Genomic DNA, 17,474 nt, shown 5'->3' with positions numbered 1-17,474 from the left:
TGTTTATTTCAGACTCCCATCCATTCCAACACACAAAGAATATCTGCGCTCTGCTCCTCTGTGGGCGAAGAAGTAAAATTGACTGGAGAAATATTGTGCCATGTCGAACCACTCTGCATACACACTGAACCTTTCCTGACCTGACCACCAACTGAACTTCACTGGAGGCAATTGTTACCCTCGTGTAGCACAGCCCTGCATACATATTGTAGCTCATATTATATAGTCAAGGCACGTTCAAGTCCAGCAATACCCAGACTCCAGGTGATGCTTTCATGTGAAGTGAGGAGAATCAATTGAAGCACTAAGGCTATCTTCCTGATAGTTCGCTGAGCTTCCTCCTGATATTTTGCCCATCGGCTATCGGGAGCCTTGAAAACTCTAGGCATCAATAATGAGACTTACTGGCATGTCAAGCTGTTTTCTCCCCATGTGAGGGTTTTTCACTGCCTCTGTGGCAAAGGTATGTGGCCACGCACACATGAGCACAAACCTGCACACCAACAGCGGAGAACATTGGATAACTGCGTGGGAGAGCTGACCAGTTCTGCAGCCCTGACAAAGGCACCCTGTTTCATCTGCTACATTAAAGGTACGGCACCTCAACGCGGGCATGTCCTAACAACTGTACACATGACTGTGTGTCTCTCTCTGAAGTGAGGTAGCCCAGCGGTGTAGCAGATAGGCAGAGGATGAAGACCGCTCTCTGTGAATGAGTCAATCTCACACCAGGGTTATGACAACACAAAGAACATTCAAAACCTGATGCAGCGCTTGGACCACACACAAAGGTCTTTTCTCCACCATGAAAGGCGTCACACTGGCCTTCAAAGCCTTGAAATGCTCATATTGTTTTCTACAGGGGTTTGTTTCGTCATGCTTTTACCATGAAATCCCCAGAGGTGTTAATGGAAATGAGATCACGACACGATTTCAGACGGAAGCCCGTCTTTATTGTCACACGAACACACTACAACACATGCATGCGGCCACAACACACACTCATGCTGACGGTGGCCGGTGAAATATGTCCTCTGCATTTGACCCATCCAGGCTTGTCCTTTCCTCCGGGGGGCAGGCCAGGAGCAGTGGTCGCTTTTTCTTTCCAGCGCCCGGGGACCATCATTGGACCATCATTGGACCAACTTCAGATGTTGTCGTCACTGGTCGGATGACGATCTTCTGCATGTTTTTAGTGGGGGGTTATGTACGGAGGAACCCCCTGGGGGGTACGGGGAGAACATGCAAACTCCACACAGAAAGGCCCTTTCGACGAGATAGCCCACCTGGGCAGTAGGCACTGAAGATATGGGGGGGGGTCACAACTCCAGCGCCCACAGCGTCCCAGGCGAGAATCGAACTCAGGACCTTCTAGCTGTGAGGCGACAGCGCTACCGACTGCGCCACCGTACCCCGTCAAATAAATGGAACAAAAGATCTAATATTGACTCACTGTTGATCGTTAAACAGCAATTTAGATATAGTTGATTGCAATCAGCACTGCAGTTTCATCATGCTTTTACCATGAAATCCGGAAATGAGATCAAATAAATGGAACAAAATATCTAATATTGACTCACTGTTGATTGTTAAACAGCAATTTAGATATAGTTGATTGCAATCAGCACTGCAGCTTAAAAACAGTATACAGGGGTTTATTTATTAGGGACTTAATTAACTGTGGATGGTTTAGAGGCGGCCTGCTGCGTGGAGGTCCAGCTAAGAAGCCTGCCAGCGCTGGGTGGAAAAGCACCATTAATGGTATCTATCATCAGCTACTAATTATGCTGCCTGTGGGCCCCGGCCGGATCCGGTTTCAGCTTTGGGCTCCAGCCACCAAACACTTAGCATTCATATTTAATCACACCTCATTATCCACCAACAATGTAGGAAGGAGACAGAGACCTTACCTGATATGCCAGACAGACATGGTCAACAGACAGAAAAGAAAATCACACACACACACACACACTAACACAAACCGTCACCTGCAAACTCAAACAGCAGCAACAGATAACTCACCCCTTGATGGGGGTTAGGGAGGGGAGGGGCGGGGCTGGGGAGGGGAGGGGCTGGGGAGGGGTCTCAAAAGTGACTCGACCCCTTTGATGTAAAGAAGTGCCCCAATTTTTGTGCTTTCTCAGCAAGTTGGTCCTTTGATGCGAGATCCTTTGGTTTGAGTATTTTCTGGTTCAAAGAGCAGCAAAAGCAAAGGGAGGCTAATCCTTTATACACACAACAACTGGCGGCTTGTTGCTGGGTGATCAGCTTAGAGTCATCATAGTGTCACACTCCTCAAGTGTAACTAGTAGTCTGATGTTGGACATCAAATATGACTTGAGTGTGCTCAGGCCACCTGCCCTTGTTATCGTAGCTGGAGTAATAGAATAGCTATACTGAGTCATGCATTTTGCTTATCGCCCAACAGGGACAGCCTGACGATAAGTAACCAGCGTCAAGTTTTCGCCTGCCTTTGATTAGGCTCTGTGTGTGCTAGTTATCGCTGTGTGTGCTTTAATTGCCTGTATTTGTACAGCGTGAGAGTTCGCCAAGGGCCAGCTGGACAGCTCCAGCACTCTGCCAGAGTCTCTCTTATGTGCTTCAGCAAGTCCTTTCAGGGCCCGGTCTGAGCAATTTGTACTTACACCGGCGCGGATAATTATCCAGCGCTTGTTCGTCCAGTTCTAGGACGCCAGCCAGCTGAAACCTGAGACGCTCCTGAAAGATGCAGGAGCTATTAAACAAAAAACACTGCAATATCAGCTTTCTTCAAGCTGCGAATCACCACGTCAAACCAATCCCTCTGGAGTGATTTATTCCTTTGTTTTATGAATCTGGGAATGCAATTCAACCCGTGGCACTAATTATAGCATACCCAGACAAAGTGCACTGAAAGTTCAAAATTCCTCGACACAGATTTGATATTTACAATAATTTGGTAAGATTGTTCGGATCCTTTGTGATCATGGTGGAAATTGTATGAATATCCAGTGTATTACAAAGATACTGTACAATATTTTCACTGACGTGTTCTTTGTACCTCATTCATACTAGTGCTGATACCCATCGGAGCATGCAATCACTGTGTGTGTGTGTGTGTGTGTGTGTGTGTGTGTGTGTGTGTGTGTGTGACACCTGCTGCTGTGGGTAGTGCTATCACCAATTAAAATATCCAGCCCTGTCACCGTCTCGGGACCTCCGCCGGTACCCATGCCAAATATGAATACTGTCAGGCCGACGGCGGCCAAGAGAATGGAGACAGAGATACATACATAGGTTTCCCCATTGACCATTTATGTGTAAGATCTTGTTTGTTGAGTGACGCAGTCTTCCTTTTGTCACGTTGTATGAGACATTGGACACATGACACATGAAGCCACACTGAATGTCCCAATGTCCACGCCGGCTTTATGCAGTCTCTAGGGTTCACTGTAGTTGGTTCAGCGCCTAAACCGGCCTGTAGAAGTGTAAACAACACATTTAAGAGTGATTTGACCCTGTGTGGGGATAGGTAATCAGAGTGTGACCTCAGACACCGCCGGCTCCCATTTCTCATCACAGACAGGAGGCCAAGAGAGAGGCCAGAGAAAGTCATCAACAGGCACGTACACCTGCCCCTCCACTATCCCAGGCAGGCATGCTCAACGAAACATACACTGCTACACGCATACAGTCAGAAGGTCCTGAGTTCGATTCTCGCCTGGGACACTGCGGGCACTGTGGTTGTGTTCCCCCCCATATCTTCAGTGCCTACTGCCCAGGTGGGGTATCTCGTCATAAGGGCCTTTCTGTCTGTGTGGAGTTTGCATGTTCTCCCCGTGCTCCCCCAGGGGGGTTTCTCCGTATATAACCCCCCCCCCCCCCATTAAAAACATGCAGAAGATCAGATCGTCATCGTCATCCGACCAGTGACGACAACATCCGAAGTCGGTCCCCGGGCGCTGTACGAGAAAGCGACCACTGCTCCTGGCCTGCCCCCCGGAGGAAAGGACAAAGCCAGGGTGGGTTAAATGCAGAGGACAAATTTCACCGGCCACCGTCAGCATGTGTGTGTTTGTGGCCCTCCGTGCATGTGTTGATGTGTAACCGTGTGACAATAAAGACGGGCTTGTCCGTCTGAAATCGTGTATATACATAATTACCATAGTAATAGTAAACACTGTAGGCATGCATATGGCTATAATCCTTTTATTTGATCCTAGCCTTCTTCTTATCTATTCATACCAGTTGTAAATAATAGTTATATCATCATGGCCAAAATCAATCAAACTGCTGATGAGAACAATGTAAGCTACTGTAATGGAATATGCCGAAGGTGTCACAAGGTATAACCCTGAATTATTCATTCACGAAAAGCATCCTGATAGAAAATCAATCATTCAATCCTGATCTGATACACAGTCTGCTGAAATATTAGCTGTGGAGCCACATCATGTATCAGCCCATGAATGCTCCTTAATGTATATTTCATTAAAAATTTACACTCTGGTCGGGATCCGAAAGTGTGTCAAGTATGTGAGCCTATGGGTGCGTAGAGGAAAGTGTGTGTGTGTCTCTGTGTGTGTGTGTGTGTCTGTGTGTGTGTGTGTGTGGGAGGGGGGGGGGGGGGGGGTCAGTCCGTCCTCTGTCTGGCCCGGGTCTGGAGGGCTGATGGCCTGTGATCGGGGCAGCCAGTAGACAGGAGGGGTCACATGGGTGTGTAGTGACCTCCAGGCAGCGATACGTGAACCCCCTCATGGACCGCGATGAAGTCAGATTGCCTAATCCGCGGAAAACAAAAGTGCTGTCAGTCAGTCTGGACAAGTCATCGGCGGCAGAAGCAGCCTGAGAGAATTCCAACAGGCCGGGCCCTCAGCGCACATGTAGCGCTCCACTTATGGGATATTGATGATGGAAAGACACACGACTGCTAATGGCCTCTAAGTGTTCGCCGCTCAAAATGGACTATGTATTTTCATAGGTGGCCATTATGTTTTCAGTTAAATAGACTACGCTCATTATGATTGCGCTCCATGTTTTATTCTAAGTGCTTCTGACGATTGGTCTCCGTGTGTCAAGTAACAATCAATGACCGGCCTTCGAATCAACAACTTCATATGAGATTTAAATGTATGAAATGTATTTGGTGGGAGAGAATAACGAGGGAGCTAAGAAGGCTGGTGTTTGCCAATATGAATGGATTATATCAATCTCCTGAAATTATTATTCCCCTCACGTGTAGTGGGATAGAGCCTATCCCCCTCACGTGTAGTGGGATAGAGCCTATCCCCCTCACGTGTAGTGGGATAGAGCCTATCATTCGTTTAGGCTGTCATTCACACTTGAGGTAACCAGCTGTTATCCCGCTGCCCACGTGTATGACTAATATACTTTGTTTTCTGGTTTTTATTGTTTCCGTATAATAACTAACCAATCCCAGTCCTATTCCAAGGCCCGTTATATCCTTTATGGCAATTCCACAGCATTTCCAATCCACAGCTCTGGAAAAATACTGTATACATTTAATGGGCAGGACAAACAACACTGTTTACATAGATACATCAGCCGGAAAATAAGCATCTCCAGTTAACCATAATGAGCATTATGGATGAGATCATCATCTGCTGTAATGTATAGCCAGTGCATGGATTCTGACAGATAATGGAGAGAAGCCATGCCATGCCTATTCCAGGAAATATATAGCAGCAACAACTTCTTTTGGTGGAACTCGACTTTGGCAGCGTGTCTTAATTCCTGCTGAACACATCCTCCACTTCAGATGATGTCATTTTGTCAGCCTCTTTGTTTCTCTTTGTGAATAATTAACCCAGATAAGCAGCAAATACACAGGATGGCCCGGAGATGAGATAGAGGGATGCGAGGGAGGCAGACAGATGAGAGAGAGAGAGAGAATGAGAGGAAGGGGGGGGGGGGGGGGGGGGGGGGGGGGCGTTTCACCAGTTCTTGACCACATTCCAGGAGTATGAGGTGAGCGGGTGTCAACTGCCCCAAGAGGAATCCCTTTGATAGCGCTCCTATCTTCCCAGCGATCGATACATAGCACCATGCTGATAAAAGAACACAGCTCACTTCAAAGCACACGCCTGCCATGATGAGGGGGATTAGTAATAAAATGTCAATTATTAATGGAGGTTGAAGGGTCCCCTTTCAAGTGGGAGAGAAATTAGATAATGAAAATCAAACAGTGTCTGCTGTCCATGAATAACATCCTCAAGGTATTAAAATCCCCTTTAAATTCTTACACTTTTTTCAAGCCACTTTTCATGTAAAAAAAAAAATCCATTGTCCCATTTAACCACATTTGAGACAACAAGCTGTTACCACTATGAAATCTATTGTTAGGTTGTTTTGAATAGATGCATTCATGCATCAATAATAACCATTATTGGATGTGTTGAGTGGAGATTATTACTTCATAGAAAGGTCATATGCCAAAACCTCCTGCAACTTTCATGCAAAGCTGTTCCACAGCTGCCTTGAATTTGAACCTGTAACCCTCACCCCCACATAACCCCGACATCTGTCCCACCAAGCTATGGATGCAGAGATCCATAGCGCATATGCACCTGAACTCTGCACACCTCACTGTGGCTCTCCATCAATAGCTTCCCCCTGGACTCCTGGCTTTGTTCTTTGATGTTTTGGCTTTCTCTGAATCGGGTGGCCAGCAAAGTTGTTTGGGTTTTCTTCAGCTGGAGTTCAGCTGTGAAAGCCATGTCTTTTGATTTGTCTTGTCAAAAGCGCTGATTTATTGATTGGCGTGCCTATGATAATCAGGCAGAAAAGAGAGCTGGGCAGTGCACTTAAGACCTCTCCACTAGTTGTATCAGAGAACGTGGTTCATGGTATATCGCTCTGTGGGCTGGAATGTTAAATATTCATGGCAAAAGACTCCTCAACATATGGATTAACATGCATATTTTATGTTGGCGGTCCCATATGGCAGACTTATTGCAACAAAAGGCTTTGCATGAATCCTCTGTCTTCTTGCCCTTTCACTCTGCCCATAGGCAAACTGCTTGCCGTCTCCCCCCTGCTGCAGTAAGCAACACAGGCGCATCACAGCCACTAATGAACCTGTGTGAGCGTTTCTGGGTCATTCTTTCCCGTGAAGTTCACATGAAAGCAGCTTTATTGATTTCTCACACCAGGCAAATGTGCTACGAAGTTTTCTCTCTACTCCCAACTCAAGCCTTCTACCCCCTACCTCTGCTGGCAGAGAGGTGTGCGCGCTCGATGGAGGGTCATGTTTGTTTATTTTCATCCAACTGGTCAGAGGACTAGTCTCTGAACACCATTGTTTTGTTCGCCTGTCAATTTGGTCATTTGTAAAGTCTTCAACCTTTCCATTTGAATATTAATTCCCCTTCTCCAGGGAGTTTAACTATACATAATGAAGAGCTAAATAATAGTTATATGCAAACATTAATTAAGAGCTAACAATCTTTGACAAGTGTCTGAACTTATAAGGAAAATGCAGCGAAATAAAGCCCAGAGGACAATAAAATCCCCATTGCTGAATTTAATAAATAACTACATATATTTAATATAAAAAAGGGGATTCATGCAGTAATGAATAACACATATAAAGCCTATATTCGTTGTTAAAATAATCCGAAATGTTGTAAATTGTAAAGGAGAGGTCATGGGGCCAGTGTCACAGTGGGGGTGAGGGGCTCTTTAGAGGGAGTCTGCAGCACTCAGCAGGAGGCTCCTGGCCACCTGCAGCTGAGGACAGCCCAAGAATGATCACATCACCTTTAACAAAGGGCCTCTTTAAGGTCAAGCTGGGATGGCTATTTCTGTCCCCTCCATGGTTGCAGCATGCACCCTTTAACCCAGAGGTTCTCAAATGTGTTTGTTTAGGTATAATTAGGTATTAGGTATTAGGTATATTAGGTATATGCTATTTGCACCTAACAGAATGTTATTATGTTTAATTATGTTTAAAGTATGTTCATGCCATTTGCACATATGGGCAGTGAATACGCCACTGTCTGTGGCGTGTCTTACTGCTTTATTGCTTGTTGCCTCTTGTTTTTATTTATTTATCTTTTATTTTTTGCACTATGTTGTAACGGAGCCTACAGCACAAGAATTTCACACGTGATACTTGTACTACGGAGTGACAATAAAAATCTTGAATCTTGAATCTTGAATCTTGCCCAAGGACACTTCGACATGCGGACTGGAGGAGGCGGGATTCGAACCACTGACCTCTTTTATCCGAAGCAATTAGGCCATGTTCACATTACAGGCAAATCTGATTTGCTGATAAAGTAATTAATCATCATTATCTTGATTGGTTTCCCAAATCTGATTTGGGGGTGTGTCCGCACTGCCACAAATCTGATTCTCAAGTCGGATCTGTGTGTCCAGACCTATGGTCCAGACCTAAACAGCCTATCTGCATGGGTTGCTATGGTAACGACGTGGGCGTCAGTAAATACGTACGTTGGTGACGTGGTTTTCCTGTGCAGAAGCATTTGATGACGAGTTGCGAGTGACGTTCAAATCAGATTTGGTGGATCTGTGCGTCCGCACTCAAGTCACATCAGTCGAAAGCACATTCGAAGCAGATTGGAAACTACCTCCATATGTGGTTTGGGACAAGTGACACAAATCAGACTTGGAGCGTCCAGACTCATAAAACCAATCTGGATAAAGTCATTAATAGGTCACTAAAGTTCACAAATCAGATTTGGCCTCCTAGTCTGAACATGGCCTTAGTAGTGGACATTGACTACCTGCTCTACCTCCTGAGCTACAGCCACCATTACTTGCAAATCAATTGTGAGGATGTCCTTCAGTAGAATTCATTCATTTTTTGTGAGTGTGTGTGCTGGCAGTAGGTGCTGGTGCCTCTAATGGCCTCTAATGGCCACAGTACACAGCCACAGTACACAACACAACACAACACAACACAACACAACACAACACAACACAACACAACACTACACCACACTACACCACACTACACTACACTACACTACACTACACTACACAACACAACACAACACAACACAACACAACACAACACAACACAACACAACACAACACAACACTACACCACACCACACCACACCACACCACACCACACCACACCACACCACACCACACTACACTACACTACACAACACAACACAACACAACACAACACAACACAACACAACACAACACAACACTACACCACACCACACCACACCACACCACACTACACTACACTACACTACACTACACTACACTACACAACACAACACAACACAACACAACACAACACAACACAACACTACACCACACTACACTACACTACACTACACTACACTACACTACACAACACAACACAACACAACACAACACAACACAACACAACACAACCGTGTTGTGTGTGTGTGTGTGTGTGTGTGTGTGTGTGTGTGTGTGTGTGTGTGTGTGTGTGTGTGTGTGTGTGTGTGTGTGTGTGTGTGTGTGTGTGTGTGTGCGTGTGCGTGCGTGCGTGCGTGTGTGTGTGTGAGCATGCATGCATGCGTGCTTGCAGTGGGTGCTGGTGCCTCTAATGGCCACAGTATACTTGCTGCAGAAAATAAACATGGAAAGTTTTGTACGAACAAAAGGACGTGTGGTTGGAAATGTGCTTTTTATCTGCAGTGTGACAGGCAGCTTGCTGGCTGAACTTCTTACAACACTATCCACTGTCTGACCATCGGCTAAAATATCACATGATTGGTCATCTCCATTTCTTTTTCCAGGTCATTGGCTTTGTTCACATCTAACATCCTGTGATCTTCTAATGGTTTGGTTCGAACGCACGACTTGAAGAGCTTGTTAGATGATATCTGCACCTTTGTGACCGATCAAATGGCTTCTAAACCTTCATATTCCCTCAGCCGCCTCTGTCGCTCTTTCGCCGCAGCCATTGTTGTTGTGGTTCTTTTTGTCACCGTTATATGGTCTCCCTAGGTTACGCTTACGTCTTTGATCTCTGGCGTGCAGTGTAAATAAATGAAGCTGCTGCGAGTAGCCTCAGTAGCTACCATAGGGCCTAGGCAACCAGGCAGACGAGCCACCATAGGGCCTAGGCAACCAGGCAGACGAGCCACCATAGGGCCTAGGCAACCAGGCAGACGAGCCACCATAGGGCCTAGGCAACCAGGCAGACGAGCCACCCTGCTGCTCCTGACCCGCTGGGACCGTGCCAGAGAGGAATGCCCGGGCAAACACCAGGCAGACAGACAAATCAAGTTACTGGCAGCCTTTCAGACCGACGGCAGACAGACAGCCAAACCAATACCTCAAGCACAAGAGAATGATGTCACGCTGTCTCCTGCCTGACAACGGTGGCACTTCCGAGTCAATATTACCACTATTAACACAACGGTCTGGAAGAAAAGGCCCATTTGAAGGATTGCGACAAACCACAAAGTACTCATATTATAGGGTACGCAAAGAATCACCGCGCCACAAAGAAGCTATCATTTCATTCAAATTGCCTCGAAGTATGCAGCCTGTCGTACATTCGTAACACGACCCCAGTGTGATGCACGAATGATGAAATCCTCAATTCATAATGAAAGTGGATCTGCAGGCGTCGCCCACAGTGAGATCATTCCTTTCCTTATTTGCCCCTCTGACTCACCTAGGGGGTATGTTACACTTGGAACGAGGGGGTGTGGTCAAGTGTCTGCTCCTGAACAAATTCTGAACTGCGGTGAAATCCAGGGAGAAGAGAACGTGCCCTTGTGTTAACCAAGAATTCAGGTTGTTTTCTTTTGACATCTTCGTCTTACATAAATCAAACTCTGCCTTGCAAGGGAGAAACTTTCACATACAGATTACATTTCAAGGCACAGGCACCTTAACCTAATGACCCATCAAAGAATCACCATGTCTTTAATCTCCCCTCAAATCTGTTAGCCTTTCTCATCTCGCCACCATGCCCATTCCCAGCAGTTAGCCATGGTCACCTGGTCATCACCTGCACTTCCACATTCCCTTCCTTTTATTCCCCAAGTTTTCACACTCATCTCCTACTTCACACCTCTATGGTCAGAGGTTTGGGCAGAGGTTTGTAATCTTGGTCCTTCTGGCTCCCCACTGGGCTCTTCACACTTCAGTTTAGCCTCCAGCCATCCCCCCTCCCAGCCCCCCGATGAGAGGATCGTCACTAACTACACCACCGTCCCCTGTTACACCACATGCCTGGTACTCGCCAAGCAGCAACCTCCAGGGCTAAAAGATTAAGCCAATGTGGAAGTGCCAAAACTGTGTTCGGTCACAGCTACAGGTGCAATTTTACGTGTGATTGGGCTGAATCTTTCAGGAAGTGTAAAGAGTAACTTCCCTTCCCTCCATCTTGCCTGGACCAAGAGCCGCCCATTCGTTCACAGAACTTCCTGTCATTTGGAACAGTTTTGCCATGGTGTCACTACAGTATTCGTGCATTCCTTTATAACTGGGGACTGGTAATCTTACGACTTCAAAGGTCATGAGCTGGGCGGTGACGTCATCAGAGCTGGTATTTCCCATTCCAAACTCGTAGGAGCCTCAGCAGCCCCAACCTAAAAAATCCAAGATGGCTGCGCCGCGCAACAACAGTAGTAGTAATCGTACTAATATTGTTTAGCACTTCTGTTTTGTTTGTGTCTCATTAAATCAGCTGTACACACAGCGCGCGCCTACTTCTATCTGTGTGGACATGAGGCTGCAGTGTTTGTATGCGCAAAATGCCGCGAAATGCCATGTTGTCAATTGTTATTGCTAACAATGGCTTGCCTGGCTAGCGACTGTATCTGACCAATGAACAGTGAACTTCCCAGCCCAAGTTTTCTGCAAATGGAACGCTAACAAAACGGATGTGATGTAATTTAGCCTCCACATCCCAGTTATTTTGCGATAAAGGAACGCACGATATATCACTATCACTCTCTACCCTCATCCATCCCATCTACTACCTACCTCACTACTACTGTCACTATATCACTATCACTCTCTACCTTCATTCATCTACTACCTCAATGATGTTATTTGGTCCAGGAAGTTCTGTGAATGAATGGGGAGCTCTCGGTCCAGGCAAGATGGACGGAAGTTAAACATTGTTTTTTGCACAATCTTCTTACTTATCACAAAATGTCTGTCTATCTGTCTGCTGTCTGTCTGCCCTCTGATTTAGCAGCTGTGCCGAACTGTTACGCTGTTCTGCTGTTGGGATAGGCGCATGTGTGGTTCTGATATTCTGAATATATAAGCTACAGTGCAGTAAAAATAAGGTTGTACATTGATTTCCCTGCTGTGCTGCTGTGTTTGGTCATTCAATTAATGGAGAGAGAGGGAGTCCTCCAAAGATATATGTCGGTTCAGTCTTTGTTTTTGTATATGTGAATGTTCATAATTAAGAGTGAGAGAGAATTGGCTGAATTCTGTAAGCAGAATATATGGAGACAATTTTTTTTTTATCATTGTAAAGCCACAGCATAGTAAAGAGCCTATTAATATGATGTGTGTAGTTCTTCATAGATCTAGCCTCTTCATTTTGGGGGGCTGCAGACCCCCTGCCAAATGTCCCCACCACTTTCTATCTAACCTATGCACTTGGCCACTATTCATTTCAACTAGGTGACTGCTAACTCCTTCATTAGGGCTTATATAAGTATTGTCTTGGCTGCCTGAACATAATTCCAATCAAAGTTAAGAAAATATGTTTTGATTATTTTATTTTACTTTTGTTTATGCCTACAAAGCAAATGCTACTTTGTACTTGAGTTTTCCCTTGGAAATTATTTTAGGTATATATGGGCCATTGTATTTCCTGTTCTCCTCCCCCACTATTCTAAAGCATGGCACCCATTCTACCCTAAAGTATGGCGCCCATTCTATTCTATATTTCTATATTTTCTATATTTCTCTATCATATGATTGTTCAATGTATTATTATTACTACTGTAATTTCCCTGCTCTCTCCTCCCCCACATCCCCCTGCTCTCCCTCCCTCCTCCCTCCTCCCTCCTGCTGCTCCCTATTTCCCCCTTCCCTGCTCCTTCCCCACCTCATCACTTTCCTGCTCTCTCCTCCCCATATTCCCCATGCGCTCCCCACCTCATCACTTTCCTGCTCTCTCCTCCCCACATTCCCCCTGCTCTCCACTCCCCTGCTGCCTCCCCACCTCCTCCCTCTCCTGTTCTCCTCCCCCACTATTCTAAAGCATGAAACCCATTCTACCCTAAAGTATGGCACACATCCTATTCTATATTTATATATTTTCTATATTTCTCTATCATATGATTGTTCAATGTATTATTATTACTACTGTAATTGCTAGTGATGTGTCAGCTAGAATTAGCTAGACATATTTTCTGTGAAGTCCTCTGAGACATGCTTGTGAATTAGGGCTATACAAATAAACTTGACTTGACTATTTAAGCAAGCAGTACTATACAGCAGAATACAGTATATACAGTAGGGAGACAATTGTTTTTTCATCATTGTAAAGCCACAGCATAGTAAAGAGGATATTAATGTGATGTGTGTAGTTCTTCATAGATATTTGCCTCTTCATTTTGCTCTCAAAGTGCACCAGATTGATGCATTTTTATTTCAAATGTGCACAATTTTCTTCCGTGCCGCCCCTGGACCCCCCTAGTGGGTGTGAGCCTCACTGTGAGGTCCACCCACCATAATCTCTTCAAATCCTGTGGGAAACATGGGATTCAGTGCAGTGGTGATGTGGCTATACAAACTGAAGAGGCAGGTGTCAGCACGACATCCTAATGTGTCTTGAAGGCATTCAGCATCATCAGATTCTCTTGATAGCACAAAAAACTGTATTAGTGTTAAAATGACTGCAAAGCGCGTGAAGGGCGCGATCCTGGCAGCTGGTCTGGCGCCCTTCGTGCGCTCGGAAAAAAGGCCTCTTCATCTACAACTCCAGGGGTGAATTTCAGTCCCAGTCCGCCCCTGGTCATCAGTGATGAGTGATGAGCGACATTAAGGATGATGTCATAACCACTGTCAGTGGTTATGACATCATCCTCTCTCGCGATGGGTTGTTGTGATCTGGGGTACACATCCGCGTGGCTACACATGACATCATCAGTGGCACTGATGATGTCATGTCATGCCTCACAATCTTCAAGTAATGTCATACCCACTGATCACAACAACAAAAAAGTGCACTCATGGCACATCGTCTCCAGAGTCTCCACCCTAGACGAGCGTGTACAGCGCGCAAGATGTCTAGTTTCATTAAGGCTTAAAGTTATGCATAATTAAGGGCATGGCTGCTTTGAGTGACAGGTGGCTATAGGCATCAGCTCATCCCTATCTCAACACTCATCCAAATATGGTCACTTCTGGCTCCAAAAAAACCAAGATGGCGACGGTCAAAATGCCAAACTCAAAGCTTCAAAATGGGAGTCCACAAACCAATGGGTAAAGTCATGGTGGCTATATCCATATATTTATACAGTCTATATATGGTCCTCGTGTCTTCACTCCTCACCTCGCTCCAGTGTCGCCACATCTCCTCACCCGCTCGGACCAGCAGGCCTCTTTGTGGAGCCTGAGGTCGGGGATGGGGGGGGGTTGGGGGGTTGGGCTGGGAAGGGGGTGCGGGGGTAGAGTTACTGTATACTGTCACTGTCACTGACCGGCAAGATGGGGATAAGTCACGTGGGTGGAGGAGTGAAATGCCTCCGCCGCCTGGCTATAGACGCTGATGTCATGGCGAGATGCCCTAGGGATGGGCTGCACAGGCTGGTGATGTCATAGCATGCTGGAAAATCTGGTGGGTTTTTTTTTGGGGGGGGGGGGGTGTTTGGGTGGGGAGATGTTGGGGGGTATAAATGTGTGGCTTTTTGCAATGTTGAAAATTAGGCAGATGATGGGAAGGGCAGTGCTTCTAGATAGCGGCGCCCCTACTGTCTTTTCATGTTGATGCAACGACACGTAATCTCATCTGATGTCATTGAATGGGAATAGGATGGAATTACTGAAAATTGGCTTTTTCCTATAACCAACAAAGCATGTGTAAATTATTCTGCTATTTACAGTGATAACACTGCATCCACACAGTGTTCCACACAGTGATAACACTACATCCACACAGTGATAACTCCGTGGTGAGAAAGTCTCCACCGACCAAGGTGACCTTGCACTAGGCCTCCTGTAACTCTAGGATGCGCGACGAATGCATTTCTGTCAACCGCAATCATGATCCACTGCATGCAGCCTGCTCCACTGTCCTCGTGTTCATGTTTGTTTGTTTGTTTGTTTTTTGGTTTTTTGGTTTGTTTGTTTGTTTAGTTCTGGGAGACGCAGCACTGACCAGTATAGGCTGCCACCTTGTGACCTTGTAAAAGAGAAGCAATGAAAAATTAATGTGAGAAATTCGACCGCCTGTTTGTTTTTTGCTATTTAAAAGCTCCACAGATCATAAATTATGTTTACTCCATATTTTACCATCATATCTCCACTTTAGCTTTGTTTTTCCTCTCAGACATGAAGGGACCGTACAGAGAGCAGCAGGTGTTGTAGTTCGGGTTAGGAAGGAAACCAAAGAGGGGGCTAGGTTACATCAAACTGATTTATGTCTGTAATGTGAAATATTGTAGCCACATGCAGATCAGGTTTTACAGTGAGGCAGTACAGCACACCACCACATCAGCCATGGCTGTGCAGGGTGAGAGACACACTGTACACCGGGTTGAATGAAGAGCCAGCCACTCACTGACACACTCACTAACACACACTCACTGACACAAACTCACTATGACACACACTCAATGACACACACTCACTGACACAAGCTCACTGACACACACTCACTGACACACTCACAGACACAAACTCACTATGACACACACTCAATGACACACACTCACTGACACAAACTCACTGACACACACTCACTGTCACAAACTCACTACGACACGCACTCACTGTCACACACTCACTGACACACAGACACACACTCACTGACACACACTTACTGACACGCACTCACTGTCACAAACTCACTACGACACACTCACTGACACACGCTCACTGACACACAGACACACGCTCACTGACACACTCACTGTCACAAACTCACTATGACACACTGACTGACACACACTGACTGACACACACTGACACACACTCACTGACATAAACTCACTACGACACACTCACTGACACACACTGACATGCACTCACTGACACAAACTCACTACGACACACACTCACTGACACACTCATTGACATAAACTCACTGCGACACACACTCACTGTCACACACTCACTGACACACTTACTGACACACACTCACTGTCACACACACTGACACAAACTCACTGACACAAACTCACTACGACAATAAACTCACTGACACAAACTCACTACGACACACACTCACGGACACACATTCACTCATAATGTAAACTCAAGAATACTTTTACCCTCTTAAGCCAGTATTGATTGCATTGTACAGCGTGATTTTTTGGGGATGAAATACATTTTTTGGTTGCTTTTTAAGTTTTCTTTGACTGATATTTAATATAAATGATATGATTAGGTACAGTAGAGCAGTGGTTGGTGTCCAGGGACCACCAGGGCTCCTTGAGGGGCTTCCAGGGGGTCTGCAGCAAATTGATGAATTGTTAAACTTCTGCATTATTTCATTTACAAGATGAGAGAATGTAGAAGAATGAATGTTTTGATTATAGTGTCTCTGTTATCTCTATACTTAAAATACACACAGTCATGGAATTCTGGACACAATCATATCTACCAATACAATATATTCTCAGATTTGGGTCAGAGATAAATCTCATCAAATGGGCATCTGTCTGTATGTGGACTAAATTGGGGTTCTTGATTTGAAGAAGATACAACAGTGTTATAGCGGACGATCAACTGTGATGTGTGGTTACTGTATGCGTCCGTGAATGTTTGAAAGCATGCTTACACAAGGAGTGAGTGAGTGAGTGAGTGAGGAGTGAGTGAGTGAGTGAGTGTGTGTGTGTGTGTGTGTGTGTGTGTGTGTGTGTGTGTGTGTGTGTGTGCGCGCGTGCGTGCGTGCGTGCGTGCATGCGTGCGTGTGTGTATGTAAAACTCTCTCGTAACGGACAAGCCCGTCTTTTATTGTCACACGAACACCACAATACATGCATGCGGCCACAACACACTCATGCTGACGGTGGCCGGTGAAAAGTGTCCTCTGCATTTAACCCATCCAGGCATGTCCTTTCCTCTGAGGGGCAGGCCAGGAGCAGTGGTCGCTTTCTCGTACAGCGCCCGGGGACCTACTTCGGATGTTGTCGTCACTGGTCGGATGACGATGACGATCTGATCTTCTGCATGTTTTTGGTGGGGGGGTTATATACGGAGGAACCCCCTGGGGGGTACGGGGAGAACATGCAAACTCCACACAGAGAGAAAGGCCCTTACAACGAGATAACCCACCTGGGGAGTAGGCACTGAAGATATGGGGGGGAACA

This window comes from Poromitra crassiceps (genome assembly GCF_964638095.1).
Source record: "Poromitra crassiceps genome assembly, chromosome: 3".
Lineage (NCBI taxonomy): Eukaryota > Metazoa > Chordata > Actinopteri > Beryciformes > Melamphaidae > Poromitra > Poromitra crassiceps.
The sequence above is the reverse complement of the archived record's forward strand: the minus strand, read 5'-3'. Positions refer to the sequence as shown.